Below are 25,278 nucleotides of genomic sequence, written 5' to 3'. Positions count from 1 at the left end.
AATGCTTCTTTAATTATTTGTATTACTTGTTTCGACACCTTTCTATTATTCTTACCGCAATCGCTTATTTTATTTTGATGTCCCTTACTTTTGTTCCCTCTACCTAATAGTATTTAAACTATGTTAGGGATCACTCTGTAAATGTATTAAGCTGATAGAGGATCACTTTCGGCCAGTCAGAAGAAGTCTAACCACATCCAACTTGTTCCTATCTTTACAGTTCTATCATCACACAGAATTGTATTACAACATCTTTCTCATTCATTCATTTATTTCCATTCATTCATTCAATCCTTTTGTTTTTACCTAAAAACAGAACAGTCTCTCCCTCTGGACTTAATTCACTTCCACGACATAAATCCAGATTATAGGATTTCTTTTTTGCAGTTGAACGTCGCACAATCAGGCTAGCATTCTTCCTGTGTTCTAAATATTCGTCCGTTTCAGACCTCTTTCATAGAGCGGTAGCCACGAATATTTCCAAAGCGGTAGCCATGTGTATTTATTTACTAAATATTCATCCGTACAGACCTTTTCCTTGAAGCGGTAGCAATGGATATTTATCTATCTCATTACTTATTTATTTTCTAAACATATAAGCAAGCGGCTATAGCCCTGCCCCGGAACATTCGAATCACACACCCGACACCAGCGAAGTTCACAGCCCCGCCTACTTACTCACTAAACATGCATGCACATTCATTATACAATTCCCAAGCTTACAGTACTGTATCATTTTAATAATTTTAGTCAATAAGATTCTTGCTACGTAAGCTTAACTTTCTGAACATTCGAGACGTGTAGTCCACTTGTCATTCAATCTCCTTTGCATTAGCGTAGCCTCTTCTGTAGCCTGTCAACTATGTGTCTGTCTATCCCTGTTCTCTCCTCTCTGCACAGACCATACAAACGCTCCACACCGCGTGGCCGCGGCCACCCTAATCTGGTGGTCCCAGCGCGCACGACCCACGTGGAGTTCCAGGTCTCCGGTAGCCTAGATGCACTATTGTAAAGTGGCTGTTCCACTGGATGTCATAAGGTGAATGCACCAATTTGTAAGTCGCTCTGGATAAGAGTGTCTGCTAAATGACTTAAATGTAATGTAAATGTACATACACATGCAAATTCATTGAATTTCAAAAAGTTCTTTCGTTTCTATAGTTTTTAGGAAATTTGAGAGAGAGGCCTACTTGACGTTCCCCTGCTGCTACCGGATCCTTTGTGGCAATCTACACAGACATTTCAGCTATTGTAAGAACTTTGCTTACATTGTCTATAGCTGGGTGGCCACCCTTGTCTTGCCAGATTGCCCCAAAGATCCCGCGGCCAGCCAAGAACGTCTTCAGTCCCTAATTCTCCTGGCTAGCTCGCCAAGTCTGTAGTGGCAAATCGGTTCAAATATAACGCATACCAGAACTATAACAAGCCGGAGTGCCCCGCGGGACCCACCCCTCTCCAGAGCTCTCGCTCTTCATTTTATATCCATGCATACATCATCAGTTCATCCCCCAATGCAAATACAGTTACATCCCAATCTGTGCATCCTGCTTGTTCAGCCCAATAACGCCCATATCTGCTTTCCGTCAGATTATAATGATGACAAGACCCTTGCTTTGACCTAAAGATAATATACGTCCCTCTTTCCTGTGGCCTGTGTTTAGATCCAGTAATTAACTCCATGTGTCCCTTTGTATGTGTCTCTCTTATCTCTAGTTTTTAGTGTGTCCAGCTGCCCTGTGATTGATGTCTGTAATCCATCAGTTGGTCATTTGGCTGACCCCCTCCTTTGTCTATCCCTCTGATCTTTGTATGTCCAGCTGGTCTAGGACGTCCATTTTCATGATTTTTTTTCTTTTTCGTCTGCATTTTTTCTGGAGTGTTACCAGCTGTCCCATACTCCCATGGCCTTTCTCTGCTTCCTGTCTTATTGTTAGAGGAAATTATAGTTGAAGTGATTAATTATGTATACATTTTTTATTAAAACCATTGATTCTGATACTATTATGCTATGATATGAAATGTATGGGCTCTTGGTTAAGCTGGTACTGAAAATGTAAGTAAAAACGAATTAATTGTCTGTACCTTGCGGGTTTAAGGGGGAGAGATGATATAGCTTTTCAGACAGATAAGAATGTTTGGTTTGTGTACCATTAGTGGAGAAAAGTATATATTTTAGACAGGTTGGAATGTAGTTTTATGAGGGAGTAGAAAACATCTCTGGACCCGAAAACACTGGGCTATTGTGGGAATCAGAGAGTGTGGGAAACTGATGATGTCATTTTCAGTTTAGAACCTGTGGAAATATGTGTATGTAGTCAGTACTCACTTGAATTAAATGCTGTTTACCTGGCTTTTAAGACTGGTCTCGATCTACTTCATGCATAATTAATGAACTTACACCTCATTAATGAACTAGAAACGAGTGCGAATTTGGTTTTGGCTACAAAATACATAGGAATAATTTAGAATTCCTCTATCACTTATACAATAGACATTGCATTTTACCAGAACAGGAAATGAACCCATAAGTGTATCTTTCTCTTGTGTTACTATAATCATGTATATCATTTCTCCCACGGCTTCCGATAGGTCCAACAACTGCTGTTTCTACAGGCTTCCGATACGTCCAACCACTACTGTTTCTACGAGCTTCCGATAGGCCCAACCACTGCTGTTTCTACGGGCTTCCGATATATCCAACCACTGCTGAATTGTCCATTCCGATGTTGTGCACATAACCTCGAATCGTCCAATAACTCCTGAGTCGCCCAACCGCTGTTCGTCTAACATTACTCATAGAATCCAAACAGAGCTGAAACCTCCGGCCGCAGCTGGGTCTTCCATCCGCTGTTATGCAGATGAAACTCACACTTTCCAAGTACAGATGACTCACCCAACTAATGTTATCTCCATGTTATCTAATGTTATCTCCAAACATCCAGAGCAAGGTAGATCGTCCAACAGCATGTTATATATATGGGGCTCAGAAGATGCAACAGCTGTTATGTATATGGGGCTCAGAACATCCAACAGCTGTTATGTATATGGGGCTCAGAACATCCAACAGCTGTTATGTATATGGGGCTCAGAACATCCAACAGCTGTTATGTATATGGGGCTCAGAACATCCAACAGCTGTTATGTATATGGGGCTCAGAACATCCAACAGCTGTTATGTATATGGGGCTCAGAACATCCAACAGCTGTTATGTATATGGGGCTCAGAACATCCAACGCCTGGGGGGTTCCAACAGCTGTTATGTATATGGGGCTCAGAAGATCCAACAGCTGTTATGTATATGGGGCTCAGAACATCCAACAGCTGTTATGTATATGGGGCTCAGAACATCCAACAGCTGTTATGTATATGGGGCTCAGAACATCCAACAGCTGTTATGTATATGGGGCTCAGAACATCCAACAGCTGTTATGTATATGGTGCTCAGAACATCCAACAGCTGTTATGTATATGGGGCTCAGAACATCCAACAGCTGTTATGTATATGGGGCTCAGAACATCCAACAGCTGTTATGTATATGGGGCTCAGAACATCCAACAGCTGTTATGTATATGGGGCTCAGAACATCCAACAGCTGTTATGTATATGGGGCTCAGAACATCCAACAGCTGTTATGTATATGGTGCTCAGAACATCCAACAGCTGTTATGTATATGGGGCTCAGAACATCCAACAGCTGTTATGTATATGAGGCTCAGAACATCCAACAGCTGTTATGTATATGGGGCTCAGAACATCCAACAGCTGTTATGTATATGGGGCTCAGAACATCCAACAGCTGTTATGTATATGTGGCTCAGAACATCCAACAGCTGTTATGTATATGGGGCTCAGAACATCCAACAGCTGTTATGTATATGAGGCTCAGAACATCCAACAGCTGTTATGTATATGGGGCTCAGAACATCCAACAGCTGTTATGTATATGGGGCTGAACATCCAACAGCTATGTATATGGGGCTCAGAACATCCAACAGCTGTTATGTATATGGGGCTCAGAACATCCAACAGCTGTTATGTATATGGGGCTCAGAACATCCAACAGCTGTTATGTATATGGGGCTCAGGACATCCAACAGCTGTTATGTATATGGGGCTCAGAACATCCAACAGCTGTTATGTATATGGGGCTCAGAACATCCAACAGCTGTTATGTATATGGGGCTCAGAACATCCAACAGCTGTTATGTATATGGGGCTCAGAACATCCAACAGCTGTTATGTATATGGGGCTCAGAACATCCAACAGCTGTTATGTATATGGGGCTCAGAACATCCAACAGCTGTTATGTATATGGGGCTGGGAACATCCAACAGCTGTTATGTATATGGGGCTGGGAACATCCAACAGCTGTTATGTATATGGGGCTCAGAACATCCAACAGCTGTTATGTATATGGGGCTCAGAACATCCAACAGCTGTTATGTATATGGGGCTGGGAACATCCAACAGCTGTTATGTATATGGGGCTCAGAACATCCAACAGCTGTTATGTATATGGGGCTGGGAACATCCAACAGCTGTTATGTATATGGGGCTGGGAACATCCAACAGCTGTTATGTATATGGGGCTCAGAACATCCAACAGCTGTTATGTATATGGGGCTGGGAACATCCAACAGCTGTTATGTATGTGGGGCTCAGAACATCCAACAGCTGTTATGTATATGGGGCTGGGAACATCCAACAGCTGTTATGTATATGGGGCTCAGAACATCCAACATTTACATTTACATTTAAGTCATTTAGCAGACGCTCTTATCCAGAGCGACTTACAAATTGGTGCATTCACCTTATGACATCCAGTGGAACAGCCACTTTACAATAGTGCATCTAAATCAAATCAAATCAAATCAAATGTATTTATATAGCCCTTCGTACATCAGCTGATATCTCAAAGTGCTGTACAGAAACCCAGCCTAAAACCCCAAACAGCAAACAATGCAGGTGTAAAAGCACGGTGGCTAGGAAAAACTCCCTAGAAAGGCCAAAACCTAGGAAGAAACCAGAGAGGAACCGGGCTATGTGGGGTGGCCAGTCCTCTTCTGGCTGTGCCGGGTAGAGATTATAACAGAACATGACCAAGATGTTCAAATGTTCATAAATGACCAGCATGGTCTGGAGGTAATAAGGCAGAACAGTTGAAACTGGAGCAGCAGCACAGTCAGGTGGACTGGGGACAGCAAGGAGCCTTCATGTCAGGTAGTCCTGGGGCACGGTCCTAGGGCTCAGGTCAGTTGAAACTGGAGCAGGAGCATGGCCAGGTGGACTGGGGACAGTTCAAGGAGTCCTCATGTCAGGTAGTCCTGGGACATGGTCCTAGGGCTCAGGTCCTCCGAGAGAGAGAAAGAAAGAGAGAAGGAGAGAATTAGAGAACGCACACTTAGATTCACACAGGACACCGAATAGGACAGGAGAAGTACTCCAGATATAACAAACTGACCCTAGCCCCCGACACATAAACTACTGCAGCATAAATACTGGAGGCTGAGACAGGAGGGGTCAGGAGACACTGCCCCATCCGAGGACACCCTGGACAGGGCCAAACAGGAAGGATATAACCCCACCCACTTTGCCAAAGCACATCCCCCGGGGACTAGAGGGATATCTTCAACCACCAACTTACCATCCTGAGACAAGGCCGTCATAGCCCACAAAGATCTCCGCCACGGTACAACCCAAGGGGGGCAACCCAGCCAGGCCGACCACAACAGTGAATCAACCAAGTGACTCCAGGTGACGCACCCCCAGGGACGGCACGAGAGAGCCCCAGCAAGCCAGTGACTCAGCCCCGTAACAGGGTTAGAGGCAGAGAATCCCAGTGGAAAGAGGGGAACCTGTCCAGGCAGAGACAGCAAGGGCGGTTCGTTGCCCAGAGCCTTTCCGTTCACCTTCCCAGGATCTGGGCCAGACTACACTCAATCATATGACCCACTGAAGAGATGAGTCTTCAGTAAAGACAAAGGTTGAGACCGAGTTTGCTTCTGACATGGGTAGGCAGACCGTTCCATAAAAATGGAGCTCTATAGGAGAAAGCCCTGCCTCCAGCTGTTTGCTTAGAAATTCTAGGGACAATTAGGAGGCTGGTCTTGTGACCGTAGCGTACGTGTAGGTATGTACGGCAGGACCAAATCAGAGAGGTAGGTAGGAGCAAGCCCATGTAATGCTTTGTAGGTTAGCAGTAAAACCTGAAATCAGCCCTTGCTTTGACAGGAAGCCAGTGTAGAGGATACTGGTCAGAGGCTAGCACTGGAGTAATATGATCAAATTTTTGGTTCTAGTCAGGATTCTGGAGCAGCCGTATTTAGCACTAACTGAAGTTTATTTAGTGCTTTATCCGGGTAGCCGGAAAATAGAGCATTGCAGTAGTCTAACCTAGAAGTGACAAAAGCATGGATTAATTTTTCTGCATCATTTTTGGACAGAAAGTTTCTGATTTTTGCAATGTTACGTAGATGGAAAAAAGCTGTCCTCAAAATGGTCTTGATATGTTCTTCAAAAGAGAGATCAGGGTCCAGAGTAAGGAGGTCCTTCACAGTTTTATTTGAGACGACTGTACAACCATTAAGATTAATTGTCAGATTCAACAGAAGATCTCTTTGTTTCTTGGGACCTAGAACAAGCATCTCTGTTTTGTCCGAGTTTAATAGTAGAAAGTTTGCAGCCATCCACTTCCTTATGTCTGAAACACATGCTTCTAGGAGGGCAATTTTGGGGCTTCACCATGTTTCATGGAGAAATGTGTACAGCTGTGTGTCATCCGCATAGCAGTGAAAGTTTACATTATGTTTTCGAATAACATCCCCAAGAGGTAAAATATATAGTGAAAACAATAGTGGTCCTAAAACAGAACCTTGAGGAACACCGCAATGTACAGTTGATTTGTCAGAGGACAAACCATTCACAGAGACAAACTGATATCTTTCCGACAGATAAGATCTAAACCAGGCCAGAACTTGTCCGTGTAGACCAATTTGGGTTTCCAATCTCTCCAAAAGAATGTGGTGATCGATGGTATCAAAAGCAGCACTAAGGTCTAGGAGCACGAGGACAGATGCAGAGCCTCGGTCCGATGCCATTAAAATGTCATTTACCACCTTCACAAGTGCCGTCTCAGTGCTATGATGGGGTCTAAAACCAGACTGAAGCATTTCGTATACATTGTTTGTCTTCAGGAAGGCAGTGAGTTGTGCGAACAGCCTTCTCTAAAATCTTTGAGAGGAATGGAAGATTCGATATAGGCCGATAGTTTTTTATATTTTCTGGGTCAAGGTTTGGCTTTTTCAAGAGAGGCTTTATTACTGCCACTTTTAGTGAGTTTGGTACACATCCAGTGGATAGAGAGCCGTTTATTATGTTCAACATAGGAGGGCCAAGCACAGGAAGCAGCTCTTTCAGTAGTTTAGTTGGAATAGGGTCCAGTATACAGCTTGAAGGTTTAGAGGCCATGATTATTTTCATCATTGTGTCAAGAGATATAGTACTAAAACACTTGCATCTAAATCTTTTAAGGGGGGATTACTTTATCCTATCCTAGGTATTCCTTAAAGAGGTGGGGTTTCAGGTGTCTCCGGAAGGTGGTGATTGACTCCGCTGTCCTGGCGTCGTGAGGGAGTGTGTTCCACCATTGGGGAGCCAGAGCAGCGAACAGTTTTGACTGGGCTGAGCGGGAACTGTACTTCCTCAGTGGTAGGGAGGGGAGAGGCCAGAGGTGGATGAACGCAGTGCCCTTGTTTGGGTGTAGGGCCTGATCAGGGCCTGGAGGTACTGAGGTGCCGTTCCCCTCACAGCTCCGCTGGGCAAGCACCATGGTCTTGTAGCGGATGCGAGCTTCAACTGGAAGCCAGTGGAGAGAGCGGAGGAGCGGGGTGACGTGAGAGAACTTGGGAAGGTTGAACACCAGACGGGCTGCGGCGTTCTGGATGAGTTGTAGGGGTTTAATGGCACAGGCAGGGAGCCCAGCCAACAGCGAGTTGCAGTAATCCAGACGGGAGATGACAAGTGCCTGGATTAGGACCTGCGCCGCTTCCTGTGTGAGGCAGGGTCGTACTCTGTGGATGTTGTAGAGCATGAACCTACAGGAACGGGCTACCGCCTTGATGTTAGTTGAGAACGACAGGGTGTTGTCCAGGATCACGCCAAGGTTCTTAGCGCTCTGGGAGGAGGACACAATGGAGTTGTCAACCGTGATGGCGAGATCATGGAACGGGCAGTCCTTCCCCGGGAGGAAGAGCAGCTCCGTCTTGCCGAGGTTCAGCTTGAGGTGGTGATCCGTCATCCACACTGATATGTCTGCCAGACATGCAGAGATGCGATTCGCCACCTGGTCATCAGAAGGAGGAAAGGAGAAGATTAATTGTGTGTCGTCTGCATAGCAATGATAGGAGAGACCATGTGAGGTTATGACAGAGCCAAGTGACTTGGTGTATAGCGAGAATAGGAGAGGGCCTAGAACAGAGCCCTGGGGGACACCAGTGGTGAGAGCGCGTGGTGAGGAGACAGATTCTCGCCACGCCACCTGGTAGGAGCGACCTGTCAGGTAGGACGCAATCCAAGCGTGGGCCGCGCCGGAGATGCCCAACTCGGAGAGGGTGGAGAGGAGGATCTGATGGTTCACAGTATCGAAGGCAGCCGATAGGTCTAGAAGGATGAGAGCAGAGGAGAGAGAGTTAGCTTTAGCGGTGCGGAGCGCCTCCGTGATACAGAGAAGAGCAGTCTCAGTTGAATGACTAGTCTTGATCCTTCTTTTGTCCTTAAACCTGACTGATTTGGATCAAGAAGGTCATTCTGAGAGAGATAGCGGGAGAGCTGGCCAAGGACGGCACGTTCAAGAGTTTTGGAGAGAAAAGAAAGAAGGGATACTGGTCTGTAGTTGTTGACATCGGAGGGATCGAGTGTAGGTTTTTTTTGTCAGAAGGGGTGCAACTCTCGCTCTCTTGAAGACGGAAGGGACGTAGCCAGCGGTCAGGGATGAGTTGATGAGCGAGGTGAGGTAAGGGAGAAGGTCTCCGGAAATGGTCTGGAGAAGAGAGGAGGGGATAGGGTCGAACAGGTTGTTGGGCGGCCGGCCGTCACAAGACGCGAGATTTCATCTGGAGAGAGGGGAGAAAGAGGTCAGAGCACCGGGTAGGGCAGTGTGAGCAGAACCAGCGGTGTCGTTTGACTTAGCAAACGAGGATCGGATGTCGTCGACCTTCTTTTCAAAATGGTTGACGAAGTCATCTGCAGAGAGGGAGGAGGGGGGGGGGGGGGGAGGATTCAGGAGGGAGGAGAAGGTGGCAAAGAGCTTCCTAGGGTTAGAGGCAGATGCTTGGAATTTAGAGTGGTAGAAAGTGGCTTTAGCAGCAGAGACAGAGGAGGAAAATGTAGAGAGGAGGGAGCGAAAGGATGCCAGGTCCGCAGGGAGGCGAGTTTTCCTCCATTTCCGCTCGGCTGCCCGGAGCCCTGTTCTGTGAGCTCGCAATGAGTCGTCGAGCCACGGAGCGGGAGGGAGGACCGAGCCGGCCTGGAAGATAGGGGACATAGAGAGTCAAAGGATGCAGAAAGGGAGGAGAGGAGGGTTGAGGAGGCAGAATCAGGAGATAGGTTGGAGAAGGTTTGAGCAGAGGGAAGAGATGATAGGATGGAAGAGGAGAGAGTAGCGGGGAGAGAGAGCGAAGGTTGGGACGGCGCGATACCATCCGAGTAGGGGCAGTGTGGGAAGTGTTGGATGAGAGCGAGAGGGAAAAGGATACAAGGTAGTGGTCGGAGACTTGGAGGGGAGTTGCAATGAGGTTAGTGGAAGAACAGCATCTAGTAAAGATGAGGTCGAGCGTATTGCCTGCCTTGTGAGTAGGGGGGGAAGGTGAGAGGGTGAGGTCAAAAGAGGAAAGGAGTGGAAAGAAGGAGGCAGAGAGGAATGAGTCAAAGGTAGACGTGGGGAGATTAAAGTCGCCCAGAACTGTGAGAGGTGAGCCGTCCTCAGGAAAGGAGCTTATCAAGACATCAAGCTCATTGATGAACTCTCCGAGGGGACCTGGAGGGCGATAAATGATAAGGATGTTAAGCTTGAAAGGGCTGGTAACTGTGACAGCATGAAATTCAAAAGAGGCGATAGACAGATGGGTAAGGGGAGAAAGAGAGAATGACCACTTGGGAGAGATGAGGATCCCGGTGTCACCACCCCGCTGACCAGAAGCTCTCGGGGTGTGCGAGAACACGTGGGCGGACGAAGAGAGAGCAGTAGGAGTAGCAGTGTTATCTGTGGTGATCCATGTTTCCGTCAGTGCCAAGAAGTCGAGGGACTGGAGGGAGGCATAGGCTGAGATGAACTCTGCCTTGTTGGCCGCAGATCGGCAGTTCCAGAGGCTACTGGAGACCTGGAACTCCACGTGGGTCGTGCGCGCTGGGACCACCAGATTAGGGTGGCCGCGGCCACGAGGTGTGGAGGGTTTGTATGGTCTGTGCAGAGAGGAGATAACAGGGATAGACAGACACATAGTTGACAGGCTACAGAAGAGGCTACGCTAATGCAAGGAGATTGGAATGACAAGTGGACTACACGTCTCGAATGTTCAGAAAGTTAAGCTTACATAGCAAGAATCTTATTGACTAAAATGATTAAAATGATACAGTACTGCTGAAGTAGGCTAGCTGGCAGTGGCTGCGTTGTTGACTTTGTAGACTAGCTGGCAGTGGCTGCGTTGTTGACACTACACTAATCAAGTCGTTCCGTTGAGTGTAATAGTTTCTACAGTGCTGCTATTCAGGGGCTAGCAGTGTTGATTACGTTACGTTGCGTTAAAAGAACGACAATAGCTGGCTAGCTAACCTAGAAAATCGCTCTAGACTACACAATTATCTTTGATACACAGACGGCTATGTAGCTAGCTATGTAGCTAGCTACGATCAAACAAATCAAACCGTTGTGCTGTAATGAAATGAAATGAAATGAAAATGTGATACTACCTGTGGAGCGAAGCGGAATGCGACCGGGTTGTTGAGTGCGGAAGTTCTATTCAGTAGACGTTGGCTAGCTGTTGGCTAGCTAGCAGTGTCTCCTATGTTAAGGACGACAAATAGCTGGCTAGCTAACCTCGGTAAATTAAGATAATCACTCTAAGACTACACGCTCTAAACTACACAATTATCTTGGATACGAAGACAGCAAAGACAACTATGTAGCTAGCTAACACTACACTAATCAAGTCGTTCAGTTGAGTGTAATAGTTTCTACAGTGCTGCTATTCGGTAGACGGTGGACGTTTGCTAGCTGGCTAGCTGCTGGGCAGATAGCAGTGTAGACTATGTTAGGACGACGAAATACGAAGTTGCAATAGAAGTGCTGACTGTTTCACTTAGTTGTCCTCTTTCTTTTCCTTTTTCTTCGGTCCTTCTTTTGTCCTTATTTTGTCTTCCTTTCTTCTGTTAACTAGATATTTTTTGTTGTTATTCTTTGTAAGCTAGCTAGCTTCTTCCAGGAGAGTCCCTAGCAACTGCTTAGCAACAAGTAAACAATTCTGCTAGCAATTCAGCTAGCTAAGATAACTGTACAATTTTATGAAAAATAGTTAATTTTTCAAAAGCCTGTCTTTTTTGGCTTGTTCCTTGTTTTGTCTTCTATTGAGTCTTGCAGTTTTCTCTTGATTTTTTCAATGTACTTCACTCTAAAAAAACTCAGCTGTTATGTATATGGGGCTGGGAACATCCAACAGCTGTTATGTATATGGGGCTCAGAACATCCAACAGCTGTTATGTATATGGGGCTCAGAACATCCAACAGCTGTTATGTATATGGGGCTCAGAACATCCAACAGCTGTTATGTATATGGGGCTCAGAACATCCAACAGCTGTTATGTATATGGGGCTCAGAACATCCAACAGCTGTTATGTATATGGGGCTCAGAACATCCAACAGCTGTTATGTATATGGGGCTCAGAACATCCAACAGCTGTTATGTATATGGGGCTGGGAACATCCAACAGCTGTTATGTATATGGGGCTCAGAACATCCAACAGCTGTTATGTATATGGGGCTCAGAACATCCAACAGCTGTTATGGGGCTGAACATATGTATGGGGCTCAGGACATCCAACAGCTGTTATGTATATGGGGCTCAGAACATCCAACAGCTGTTATGTATATGGGGCTCAGAACATCCAACAGGGCTCAGAACATCCAACAGCTGTTATGTATATGGGGCTGGAACATCCAACAGCTGTTATGTATATGGGGCTCAGAACATCCAACAGCTGGGGCTCAGAACATATGTATGTATATGGGGCTCAGAACATCCAACAGCTGTTATGTATATGGGGCTCAGAACATCCAACAGCTGTTATGTATATGGGGCTCAGAAACATGTAACAGCTGTTATGTATATGGGGCTCCAACAGCTGTTATGTATATGGGGCTCAGACATCCAACAGCTGTTATGTATATGGGGCTCAGAACATCCAACAGCTGTTATGTATATGGGGCTCCAACAGCTGTTAGTATATGGGGCTCACATCCAACAGCTGTTATGTATATGGGGCTCAGAACATCCAACAGCTGTTATGTATATGGGGCTCAGAACATCCAACAGCTGTTATGTATATGGGGCTCAGACATCCAACAGCTGTTATGTATATGGGGCTCAGAACATCCAACAGCTGTTATGTATATGGGGCTCAGAACATCCAACAGCTGTTATGTATATGGGGCTATGTATATGGGGCAGAACATCCAACAGCTGTTATGTATATGGGGCTCAGAACATCCAACAGCTGTTATGTATATGGGGCTGGGAACATCCAACAGCTGTTATGTATATGGGGCTCAGAACATCCAACAGCTGTTATGTATATGGGGCTCAGAACATCCAACAGCTGTTATGTATATGGGGCTCAGAACATCCAACAGCTGTTATGTATATGGGGCTCAGAACATCCAACAGCTGTTATGTATATGGGGCTCAGAACATCCAACAGCTGTTATGTATATGGGGCTCAGAACATCCAACAGCTGTTATGTATATGGGGCTCAGAACATCCAACAGCTGTTATGTATATGGGGCTGGGAACATCCAACAGCTGTTATGTATATGGGGCTGGGAACATCCAACAGCTGTTATGTATATGGGGCTCAGGACATCCAACAGCTGTTATGTCAATGAAGAACATCCGACTGTCCAAGTGTGAATGGGGCTCACCCAGCTACTGGGGCTATCATCCATGGTGATCAAACATCCACACCAGATAGGTCCTGTTATGTATTAGCTATGTCAGCTACTGCTGTTATCTCCATGGTGATCAAACATCCACACCAGATAGGTCCTTCTATTAGGGGCTATGTCAGCTACTGCTATGTGATGGTATTCATCCATGGTGATCAAACATCCACACCAGATAGGTCCTTCTATTAGCTATGTCAGCTACTGCTATCTCCATGGTGATCAAACATCCACACCAGATAGGTCCTTCTATTAGCTATGTCAGCTACTGCTATCTCCATGGTGATCAAACATCCACACCAGATAGGTCCTTCTATTAGCTATGTCAGCTACTGCTATCTCCATGGTGATCAAACATCCACACCAGATAGGTCCTTCTATTAGCTATGTCAGCTACTGCTATCTCCATGGTGATCAAACATCCACACCAGATAGGTCCTTCTATTAGCTATGTCAACTACAGAATAACAAGCTTTTCTTTCTGAGAGTCTAAGGTGGGAGCTGTTAGTAACCCATTGTCTTTGGCCCTGTTGCCGTGGTAACCAAACACGATCTGGTGTAAACAAGGTAACCTTATATATATGCATGTTTGTTCATCCAGCACATGTTCGGTGTGAACAGATACAATGAAGGCGTCCTGCATGGGGACATTGGACAGTGTCTACCGGTTACACATTTAAATGATGGTAAGTGATAATGTGTACAGACACAATGAAGGCGTCCTGCATGGGGACATTGGACAGTGTCTACCGGTTACACATTTAAATGATGGTAAGTGATAATGTGTACAGACACAATGAAGGCGTCCTGCATGGGGACATTGGACAGTGTCTACCAGTTACACATTTAAATGATGGTAAGTGATAATGTGTACAGACACAATGAAGGCGTCCTGCATGGGGACATTGGACAGTGTCTACCGGTTACACATTTAAATGATGGTAAGTGATACTGATGACTCTGACACAATGAAGGCGTCCTGCATGGGGACATTGGACAGTGTCTACCGGTTACACATTTAAATGATGGTAAGTGATAATGTGTACAGACACAATGAAGGCGTCCTGCATGGGGACATTGGACAGTGTCTACCAGTTACACATTTAAATGATGGTAAGTGATAATGTGTACAGACACAATGAAGGCGTCCTGCATGGGGACATTGGACAGTGTCTACCGGTTACACATTTAAATGATGGTAAGTGATAATGTGTACAGACACAATGAAGGCGTCCTGCATGGGGACATTGGACAGTGTCTACCAGTTACACATTTAAATGATGGTAAGTGATACTGTGTACAGACACAATGAAGGCGTCCTGCATGGGGACATTGGACAGTGTCTACCAGTTACACATTTAAATGATGGTAAGTGATAATGTGTACAGACACAATGAAGGCGTCCTGCATGGGGACATTGGACAGTGTCTACCAGTTACACATTTAAATGATGGTAAGTGATACTGTGTACAGACACAATGAAGGCGTCCTGCATGGGGACATTGGACAGTGTCTACCGGTTACACATTTAAATGATGGTAAGTGATATTGATGACTCTGACACAATGAAGGTGTCCTGCATGGGGACATTGGACAGTGTCTACCGGTTACACATTTAAATGATGGTAAGTGATATTGATGACTCTGACACAATGAAGGTGTCCTGCATGGGGACATTGGACAGTGTCTACCGGTTACACATTTAAATTATGGTAAGTGATACTGTGTACAGACACAATGAAGGAGACCTGCATGGGGACATTGGACAGTGTCTACCGGTTACACATTTAAATGATGGTAAGTGATACTGTGTACAGACACAATGAAGGCGTCCTGCATGGGGACATTGGACAGTGTCTACCGGTTACACATTTAAATGATGGTAAGTGATACTGATGACTCTGACACAATGAAGGCGTCCTGCATGGGGACATTGGACAGTGTCTACCAGTTACACATTTAAATGATGGTAAGTGATACTGTGTACAGACACAATGAAGGCGTCCTGCATGGGGACATTGGACAGTGTCTACCGGTTACACATTTAAATGATGGTAAGTGATACTGATGACTCTGACACAATGAAGGCGTCCTGCATGGGGACATTGGACAGTGTCTACCGGTTACACATTTAAATTATGGTAAGTGATACTGATGACTCTGACACAATGAAGGCGTCCTGCATGGGGACATTGGACAGTGTCTACCGGTTACACATTTAAATGATGGTAAGTGGTACTGATGACTCTGACACAATGAAGGCGTACTGCATGGGGACATTGGACAGTGTCTACCGGTTACACATTTAAATGATGGTAAGTGATACTGTGTACAGACACAATGAAGGCGTCCTGCATGGGGACATTGGACAGTGTCTACCGGTTACACATTTAAATGATGGTAAGTGATACTGTGTACAGACACAATGAAGGCGTCCTGCATGGGGACATTGGACAGTGTCTACCGGTTACACATTTAAATGATGGTAAGTGATACTGATGACTGACACAATGAAGGCGTCCTGCATGGGGACATTGGACAGTGTCTACCGGTTACACATTTAAATGATGGTAAGTGATACTGTGTACAGACACAATGAAGGCGTCCTGCATGGGGACATTGGACAGTGTCTACCGGTTACACATTTAAATGATGGTAAGTGATACTGTGTACAGACACAATGAAGGCGTCCTGCATGGGGACATTGGACAGTGTCTACCAGTTACACATTTAAATGATGGTAAGTGATACTGTGTACAGACACAATGAAGGCGTCCTGCATGGGGACATTGGACAGTGTCTACCAGTTACACATTTAAATGATGGTAAGTGATACTGTGTACAGACACAATGAAGGCGTCCTGCATGGGGACATTGGACAGTGTCTACCGGTTACACATTTAAATGATGGTAAGTGATACTGATGACTCTGACACAATGAAGGCGTCCTGCATGGGGACATTGGACAGTGTCTACCAGTTACACATTTAAATGATGGTAAGTGATAATGTGTACAGACACAATGAAGGAGACCTGCATGGGGACATTGGACAGTGTCTACCGGTTACACATTTAAATGATGGTAAGTGATAATGTGTACAGACACAATGAAGGCGTCCTGCATGGGGACATTGGACAGTGTCTACCGGTTACACATTTAAATGATGGTAAGTGATAATGTGTACAGACACAATGAAGGAGACCTGCATGGGGACATTGGACAGTGTCTACCGGTTACACATTTAAATGATGGTAAGTGATAATGTGTACAGACACAATGAAGGCGTCCTGCATGGGGACATTGGACAGTGTCTACCGGTTACACATTTAAATGATGGTAAGTGATACTGTGTACAGACACAATGAAGGCGTCCTGCATGGGGACATTGGACAGTGTCTACCAGTTACACATTTAAATGATGGTAAGTGATACTGTGTACAGACACAATGAAGGCGTCCTGCATGGGGACATTGGACAGTGTCTACCAGTTACACATTTAAATGATGGTAAGTGATACTGTGTACAGACACAATGAAGGCGTCCTGCATGGGGACATTGGACAGTGTCTACCGGTTACACATTTAAATGATGGTAAGTGATACTGATGACTCTGACACAATGAAGGCGTCCTGCATGGGGACATTGGACAGTGTCTACCAGTTACACATTTAAATGATGGTAAGTGATAATGTGTACAGACACAATGAAGGAGACCTGCATGGGGACATTGGACAGTGTCTACCGGTTACACATTTAAATGATGGTAAGTGATAATGTGTACAGACACAATGAAGGCGTCCTGCATGGGGACATTGGACAGTGTCTACCGGTTACACATTTAAATGATGGTAAGTGATAATGTGTACAGACACAATGAAGGAGACCTGCATGGGGACATTGGACAGTGTCTACCGGTTACACATTTAAATGATGGTAAGTGATAATGTGTACAGACACAATGAAGGCGTCCTGCATGGGGACATTGGACAGTGTCTACCGGTTACACATTTAAATGATGGTAAGTGATAATGTGTACAGACACAATGAAGGCGTCCTGCATGGGGACATTGGACAGTGTCTACCGGTTACACATTTAAATGATGGTAAGTGATAATGTGTACAGACACAATGAAGGAGACCTGCATGGGGACATTGGACAGTGTCTACCGGTTACACATTTAAATGATGGTAAGTGATAATGTGTACAGACACAATGAAGGCGTCCTGCATGGGGACATTGGACAGTGTCTACCGGTTACACATTTAAATGATGGTAAGTGATACTGATGACTCTGACACAATGAAGGCGTCCTGCATGGGGACATTGGACAGTGTCTACCGGTTACACATTTAAATGATGGTAAGTGATACTGTGTACAGACACAATGAAGGCGTCCTGCATGGGGACATTGGACAGTGTCTACCGGTTACACATTTAAATGATGGTAAGTGATACTGTGTACAGACACAATGAAGGAGACCTGCATGGGGACATTGGACAGTGTCTACTGGTTACACATTTAAATGATGGTAAGTGATAATGTGTACAGACACAATGAAGGTGACCTGCATGGGGACATTGGACAGTGTCTACCGGTTACACATTTAAATGATGGTACCAGGAATAACTCCATAATCCTACTACTGTCACTGAGTAACTGAAACAACCAGGAATAACACCATAATCCTACTACTGCCACTGAGTAACTGAAACAACCAGGAATAACACCATAATCCTACTACTGCCACTGAGTAACTGAAACAACCAGGAATAACACCATAATCCTACTACTGCCACTGAGTAACTGACACATCCAGGAATAACACCATAATCCTACTAGTACCACTGAGTGACCAAAACAACCAGGAATAACACCATAATCCTACTACTGCCACTGAGTAACTGAAACAACCAGGAATAACACCATAATCCTACTACTGTCATTGAGTAACTGAAACGACCAGGAATAACACCATAATCCTACTACTGCCACTGAGTAACTGAAACAACCAGGAATAACACCATAATCCTACTACTGTCACTGAGTACTGACACAACCAGGAATAACACCATAATCCTACTACTGTCATTAAGTAACTGAAACAACCAGGAATAACACCATAATCCTACTACTGCCACTGAGTAACTGAAACAACCAGGAATAACACCATAATCCTACTACTGCCACTGAGTAACTGAAACAACCAGGAATAACACCATAATCCTACTACTGTCAATGAGTAACTGAAACAACCAGGAATAACACCATAATCCTACTACTGTCACTGAGTAACTGAAACAACCAGGAATAACACCATAATCATACTACTGTCATTGAGTAACTGAAACAACCAGGAATAACACCATAATCCTACTACTGTCACTGAGTAACTGAAACAACCAGGAATAACACCATAATCCTACTACTGTCACTGAGTAACTGAAACAACCAGGAATAACACCATAATCCTACTACTGTCACTGAGTAACTGAAACAACCAGGAATAACACCATAATCCTACTACTGTCACTGAGTAACTGAAACAACCAGGAATAACACCATACTCCTACTACTGCCACTGAGTAACTGAAACAACCAGGAATAACACCATACTCCTACTACTGCCACTGAGTAACTGAAACAACCAGGAATAACACCATACTCCTACTACTGTCACTGAGTAACTGAAACAACCAGGAATAACACCATAATCCTACTACTGCCACTGAGTAACTGAAACGACCAGGAATAACACCATAATCCTACTACTGTCAATGAGTAACTGAAACAACCAGGAATAACACCATAATCCTACTACTGTCACTGAGTAACTGAAACAACCAGGAATAACACCATAATCCTACTACTGTCACTGAGTAACTGAAACAACCAGGAATAACACCATAATCCTACTACTGTCACTGAGTAACTGAAACAACCAGGAATAACACCATAATCCTACTACTGTCACTGAGTAACTGAAACAACCAGGAATAACACCATAATCCTACTACTGTCACTGAGTAACTGAAACAACCAGGAATAACACCATAATCCTACTACTGTCACTGAGTAACTGAAACAACCAGGAATAACACCATAATCCTACTACTGTCACTGAGTAACTGAAACAACCAGGAAAAACACCATAATCCTACTACTGCCAATGAGTAACTGAAACAACCAGGAAAAACACCATAATCCTACTACAATGGTACATATCAGTTGCAGCTCCATAGAGACATGTTGCAGTGGTACATATCAGCTGCAGCTCAATAGAGACATGTTGCAGTGGTACATATCAGCTGCAGCTCAATAGAGACATGTTGCAGTGGTACATATCAGCTGCAGCTCAATAGAGACATGTTGCAGTGGTACATATCAGCGGCAGCTCAATAGAGACATGTTGCAGTGGTACATATCAGCTGCAGCTCAATAGAGACATGTTGCAGTGGTTCATATCAGCTGTAGCTCAATAGAGACATGTTGCAGTGGTACATATCAGCTGCAGCTCAATGGAGACATTTTGCAGTGGTACATATCAGCTGCAGCTCAATAGAGACATGTTGCAGTGTTTCATATCAGCTGCAGCTCCATAGAGACATGTTGCAGTGGTACATATCAGCTGCAGCTCAATAGAGACGTGTTGCAGTGGTACATATCAGCTGCAGCTCAATAGAGACATGTTGCAGTGGTACATATGAGCTGCAGCTCAATAGAGACATGTTGCAGTGGTACATATCAGCTGCAGCTCCATAGAGACATGTTGCAGTGGTACATATCAGCTGCAGCTCAATAGAGACATGTTGCAGTGGTACATACCAGCTGCAGCTCAATAGAGACATGTTGCATTGGTCCATATCAGCTGCAGCTCCATAGAGACATGTTGCAGTGGTACATATCAGCTGCAGCTCAATAGAGACATGTTGCAGTGGTACATATCAGCTGCAGCTCAATAGAGACATGTTGCAGTGGTACATATCAGCTGCAGCTCAATAGAGACATGTTGCAGTGGTACATATCAGCGGCAGCTCAATAGAGACATGTTGCAGTGGTACATATCAGCTGCAGCTCAATAGAGACATGTTGCAGTGGTTCATATCAGCTGCAGCTCAATAGAGACATGTTGCAGTGGTACATATCAGCTGCAGCTCAATGGAGACATTTTGCAGTGGTACATATCAGCTGCAGCTCAATAGATACATGTTGCAGTGGTTCATATCAGCTGCAGCTCCATAGAGACATGTTGCAGTGGTACATATGAGCTGCAGCTCAATAGAGACATGTTGCAGTGGTACATATCAGCTGCAGCTCAATAGAGACATGTTGCAGTGGTACATATCAGCTGCAGCTCAATAGAGACATGTTGCAGTGGTACATATGAGCTGCAGCTCAATAGAGACATGTTGCAGTGGTACATATCAGCTGCAGCTCCATAGAGACATGTTGCAGTGGTACATATCAGCTGCAGCTCAATAGAGACATGTTGCATTGGTCCATATCAGCTGCAGCTCAATAGAGACATGTTGCATTGGTACATATCAGCTGCAGCTCAATAGAGACATGTTGCAGTGGTACATACCAGCTGCAGCTCAATAGAGACATGTTGCAGTGGTACATATCAGCTGCAGCTCAATAGAGACATGTTGCAGTGGTACATACCAGCTGCAGCTCAATAGAGACATGTTGCATTGGTCCATATCAGCCGCAGCTCAATAGAGACATGTTGCAGTGGTACATTTATAGAACTAATACTGTCCAGTGTAGTTAAAACAGTTTATCATTGACTACATATCCTAGGGACTGAGGCCAGATATGTACTTTTTCAACTGGTCTAACAGGCTGTTTTGGTTCATTTCCCTCAGTGTTTTGTAAATGGTATCCAGGTAACTGATCGTGTTGCACAAGGTCAGGTATGTTCCTTCAGCACTTTTACAAGGTCAGTTATGTTTTTGATAAGCTCAGCCGTGCTGCTTGGTAGTTTCAATGTCCATATGCATCTTTTCAACTGCCCTCTGTCAAGGTCGCAAAGGACATTCAACACCTTCTCTGTCACAGCACCTTGATGTTTATTGATAACCGCGTGTAGCGAAGGACATTCAACACTTTCTCTGTCACAGCACCTTGATGTTTATTGATAACCGCGTGTAGAGGACATTCAACACCTTCTGTCACAGCACCTTGATGTTTATTGATAACCGGGTGTAGCGAAGGACATTCAACACCTTCTCTGTCACAGCACCTTGATGTTTATTGATAACCGCGTGTAGCGAAGGCCACAGGTTGTAGCTGACTTGAGGTGTGAGTTCAGTCACTGTTTTTGACTCTCTTCACCAGGTCATCGTGACCGATTTTCTTGAGCAGGGTGTTCAACCCTGCCCGTGCTGCAGCTCCGTAATGCCGTAACATCTGCTAACCCGGTTCTATCTGTCACATATTGCAGGTCCAGAGCACTGATGCGGTGTCGATGCGTGATCTATATCTCGCTCATAAATCCTCTTAAGGAAGCTGCAAATTTTTTTCCGCTTTTTGTTAAAAATCTCACAACATTTCAGCGCCCTGCTACTCATGCCAGGACTATAGTATATGCATATGATTAGTATGTGTGGATAGAAAACACTCAGACGTTTCTAAAACTGGTTAAATCACGGCTGTGACTATAACAGAACGTGCATTTCATCGAAAAGTGCAGGAAAATCTGATCACTGAAAATGGGAAAATATATCCATGAGCAACTTCAACCAATTGTTAAAATGACACACATTAAATGGAGCCAAGGTTGCAATACCTATAGCTTCCACACGATGTCAACAGTCTTGTCATTTGTCTCGGATTTGTTTCTTGGTCAAACGGACACAAGGGAGCCGATTTCTTCCGGTCTCCGACAAGATGTTTTGGTTGAGAAATATCCGGACATGATTTCAAGACGTGAAGCTCCTCCCTCTCTGCAGATGACTTCGTCAACCATTTTGAAAAGAAGGTCGACGACATCCGATCCTCGTTTGCTAAGTCAAACGACACCGCTGGTTCTGCTCACACTGCCCTACCCTGTGCTCTGACCTCTTTCTCCCCTCTCTCTCCAGATGAAATCTCGCGTCTTGTGACGGCCGGCCGCCCAACAACCTGCCCGCTTGATCCTATCCCCTCCTCTCTTCTCCAGACCATTTCCGGAGACCTTCTCCCTTACCTCACCTCGCTCATCAACTCATCCCTGACCGCCGGCTACGTCCCTTCCGTCTTCAAGAGAGCGAGAGTTGCACCCCTTCTGAAAAAACCTACACTCGATCCCTCCGATGTCAACTACAGACCAGTATCCCTTCTTTCTTTTCTCTCCAAAACTCTTGAACGTGCCGTCCTTGGCCAGCTCTCCCGCTATCTCTCTCAGAATGACCTTCTTGATCCAAATCAGTCAGGTTTCAAGACTAGTCATTCAACTGAGACTGCTCTTCTCTGTATCACGGAGGCGCTCCGCACCGCTAAAGCTAACTCTCTCTCCTCTGCTCTCATCCTTCTAGACCTATCGGCTGCCTTCGATACTGTGAACCATCAGATCCTCCTCTCCACCCTCTCCGAGTTGGGCATCTCCAGCGCGGCCCACGCTTGGATTGCGTCCTACCTGACAGGTCGCTCCTACCAGGTGGCGTGGCGAGAATCTGTCTCCTCACCACGCGCTCTCACCACTGGTGTCCCCCAGGGCTCTGTTCTAGGCCCTCTCCTATTCTCGCTTTACACCAAGTCACTTGGCTCTGTCATAACCTCACATGGTCTCTCCTATCATTGCTATGCAGACGACACACAATTAATCTTCTCCTTTCCCCCTTCTGATGACCAGGTGGCGAATCGCATCTCTGCATGTCTGGCAGACATATCAGTGTGGATGACGGATCACCACCTCAAGCTGAACCTCGGCAAGACGGAGCTGCTCTTCCTCCCGGGGAAGGACTGCCCGTTCCATGATCTCGCCATCACGGTTGACAACTCCACTGTGTCCTCCTCCCAGAGCGCTAAGAACCTTGGCGTGATCCTGGACAACACCCTGTCGTTCTCAACTAACATCAAGGCGGTGGCCCGTTCCTGTAGGTTCATGCTCTACAACATCCGCAGAGTACGACCCTGCCTCACACAGGAAGCGGCGCAGGTCCTAATCCAGGCACTTGTCATCTCCCGTCTGGATTACTGCAACTCGCTGTTGGCTGGGCTCCCTGCCTGTTCCACTAAACCCCTACAACTCATCCAGAACGCCGCAGCCCGTCTGGTGTTCAACCTTCCCAAGTTCTCTCACGTCACCCCGCTCCTCCGCTCTCTCCACTGGCTTCCAGTTGAAGCTCGCATCCGCTACAAGACCATGGTGATTGCCTACGGAGCTGTGAGGGGAACGGCACCTCAGTACCTCCAGGCTCTGATCAGGCCCTACACCCAAACAAGGGCACTGCGTTCATCCACCTCTGGCCTGCTCGCCTCCCTACCACTGAGGAAGTACAGTTCCCGCTCAGCCCAGTCAAAACTGTTCGCTGCTCTGGCCCCCCAATGGTGGAACAAACTCCCTCACGACGCCAGGACAGCGGAGTCAATCACCACCTTCCGGAGACACCTGAAACCCCACCTCTTTAAGGAATACCTAGGATAGGATAAGTAATCCTTCTCACCCCCCTTTAAGATTTAGATGCACTATTGTAAAGTGACTGTTCTACTGGATGTCATAAGGTGAATGCACCAATTTGTAAGTCGCTCTGGATAAGAGCGTCTGCTAAATGACTTAAATGTAATGTAATGTAATGGGAGTGAGGGAGAGATCAAAGAGAGCAGAGATAACAAAGGGCAGAGAGAGAGAGCAGAGAGAACATGGAGAGGAGAGAGAGAGCAGAGAGAAGAGACAGAGAGCAGAGAAAGCAGAGAGAGTAGAGAACAGAGAGAAGAGAGAGAGAGCAGAGAACAGAGAGAAGAGAGAGAGAGCAGACAGAGCAGAGGGAGAGAGAGAGCAGAGAACACAGAGAGCAGAGGGAGAGCAGAGGGCAGAGAGAACAGAGAGAGGAGAGAGCATAGAGAGTGAGAGAGCAGAGAACAGAGAGAGCAGAGGGAGAGAGAGCAGACAGAGCAGAGGGAGAGAGAGAGCAGAGAACAGAGAGAGCAGAGGCAGAGAGAGAGCAGAAAACAGAGACGAGAGAGCAGAGCGAGAGCAGAGGGCAGAGAGAACAGAGAGAGCAGACAACACAGAGAGCAGAGGGAGAGAGTGAGCAGAGAGCAGGCTGAGAAAGCAAATAGAGAGTGAGAGAGCAGAGAGTGAGAGGACAGAGAGAACTATGTTGCTATAGTGACCCTGCATCACAACACTATGTTGCTATAGTGACCCTGCATCACAACACTGTTGCTATAGTAACCCTGCATCACAACACTGTTGCTATAGTGACCCTGCATCACAACACTGTTGCTATAGTGACCCTGCATCACAACACTCTGTTGCTATAGTGACCCTGCATCACAACACTATGTTGCTATAGTGACCCTGCATCACAACACTATGTTGCTATAGTGACCCTGCATCACAACACTATGTTGCTATAGTGACCCTGCATCACAACACTATGTTGCTATAGTGACCCTGCATCACAACACTCTGTTGCTATAGTGACCCTGCATCACAACACTCTGTTGCTATAGTGAACCTGCATCACAACACTATGTTGCTATAGTGACCCTGCATCACAACACTCTGTTGCTATAGTGACCCTGCATCACAACACTATGTTGCTATAGTGACCCTGCATCACAACACTCTGTTGCTATAGTGAACCTGCATCACAACACTATGTTGCTATAGTGACCCTGCATCACAACACTCTGTTGCTATAGTGAACCTGCATCACAACACTATGTTGCTATAGTGACCCTGCATCACAACACTCTGTTGCTATAGTAAAACTGCATCATAACACTCTGTTGCTATAGTGACGCTGCATCACAACACTCTGTTGCTATAGTGACGCTGCATCACAATACTATGTTGCTATAGTAACCCTGAATTACAACACTCTGTTTTTTGAGGAAACGTTAAATCAATA

The 25,278-nt window shown here is 45.6% G+C and overlaps 1 long non-coding RNA gene across 1 annotated transcript; it reads right to left on the bottom strand.

The window, feature by feature from the left end:
- Positions 1-23,404: 23,404 nt before the first annotated feature.
- LOC127924403 (uncharacterized) lies at positions 23,405-25,278 on the bottom strand. The gene is made up of 3 exons (XR_008117814.1): positions 25,075-25,278; positions 25,011-25,042; positions 23,405-24,978 (listed from the first exon to the last, which is right to left on the bottom strand). It is a non-coding gene; the product is annotated as an uncharacterized LOC127924403 (long non-coding RNA).

The sequence above is a fragment of the Oncorhynchus keta genome, unplaced genomic scaffold (assembly GCF_023373465.1).
Source record: "Oncorhynchus keta strain PuntledgeMale-10-30-2019 unplaced genomic scaffold, Oket_V2 Un_contig_398_pilon_pilon, whole genome shotgun sequence".
In the NCBI taxonomy this organism is placed as follows: domain Eukaryota; kingdom Metazoa; phylum Chordata; class Actinopteri; order Salmoniformes; family Salmonidae; genus Oncorhynchus; species Oncorhynchus keta.
Note: the sequence above shows the minus strand (reverse complement) of the source record. Positions and strands in the feature narration are given on the sequence as shown.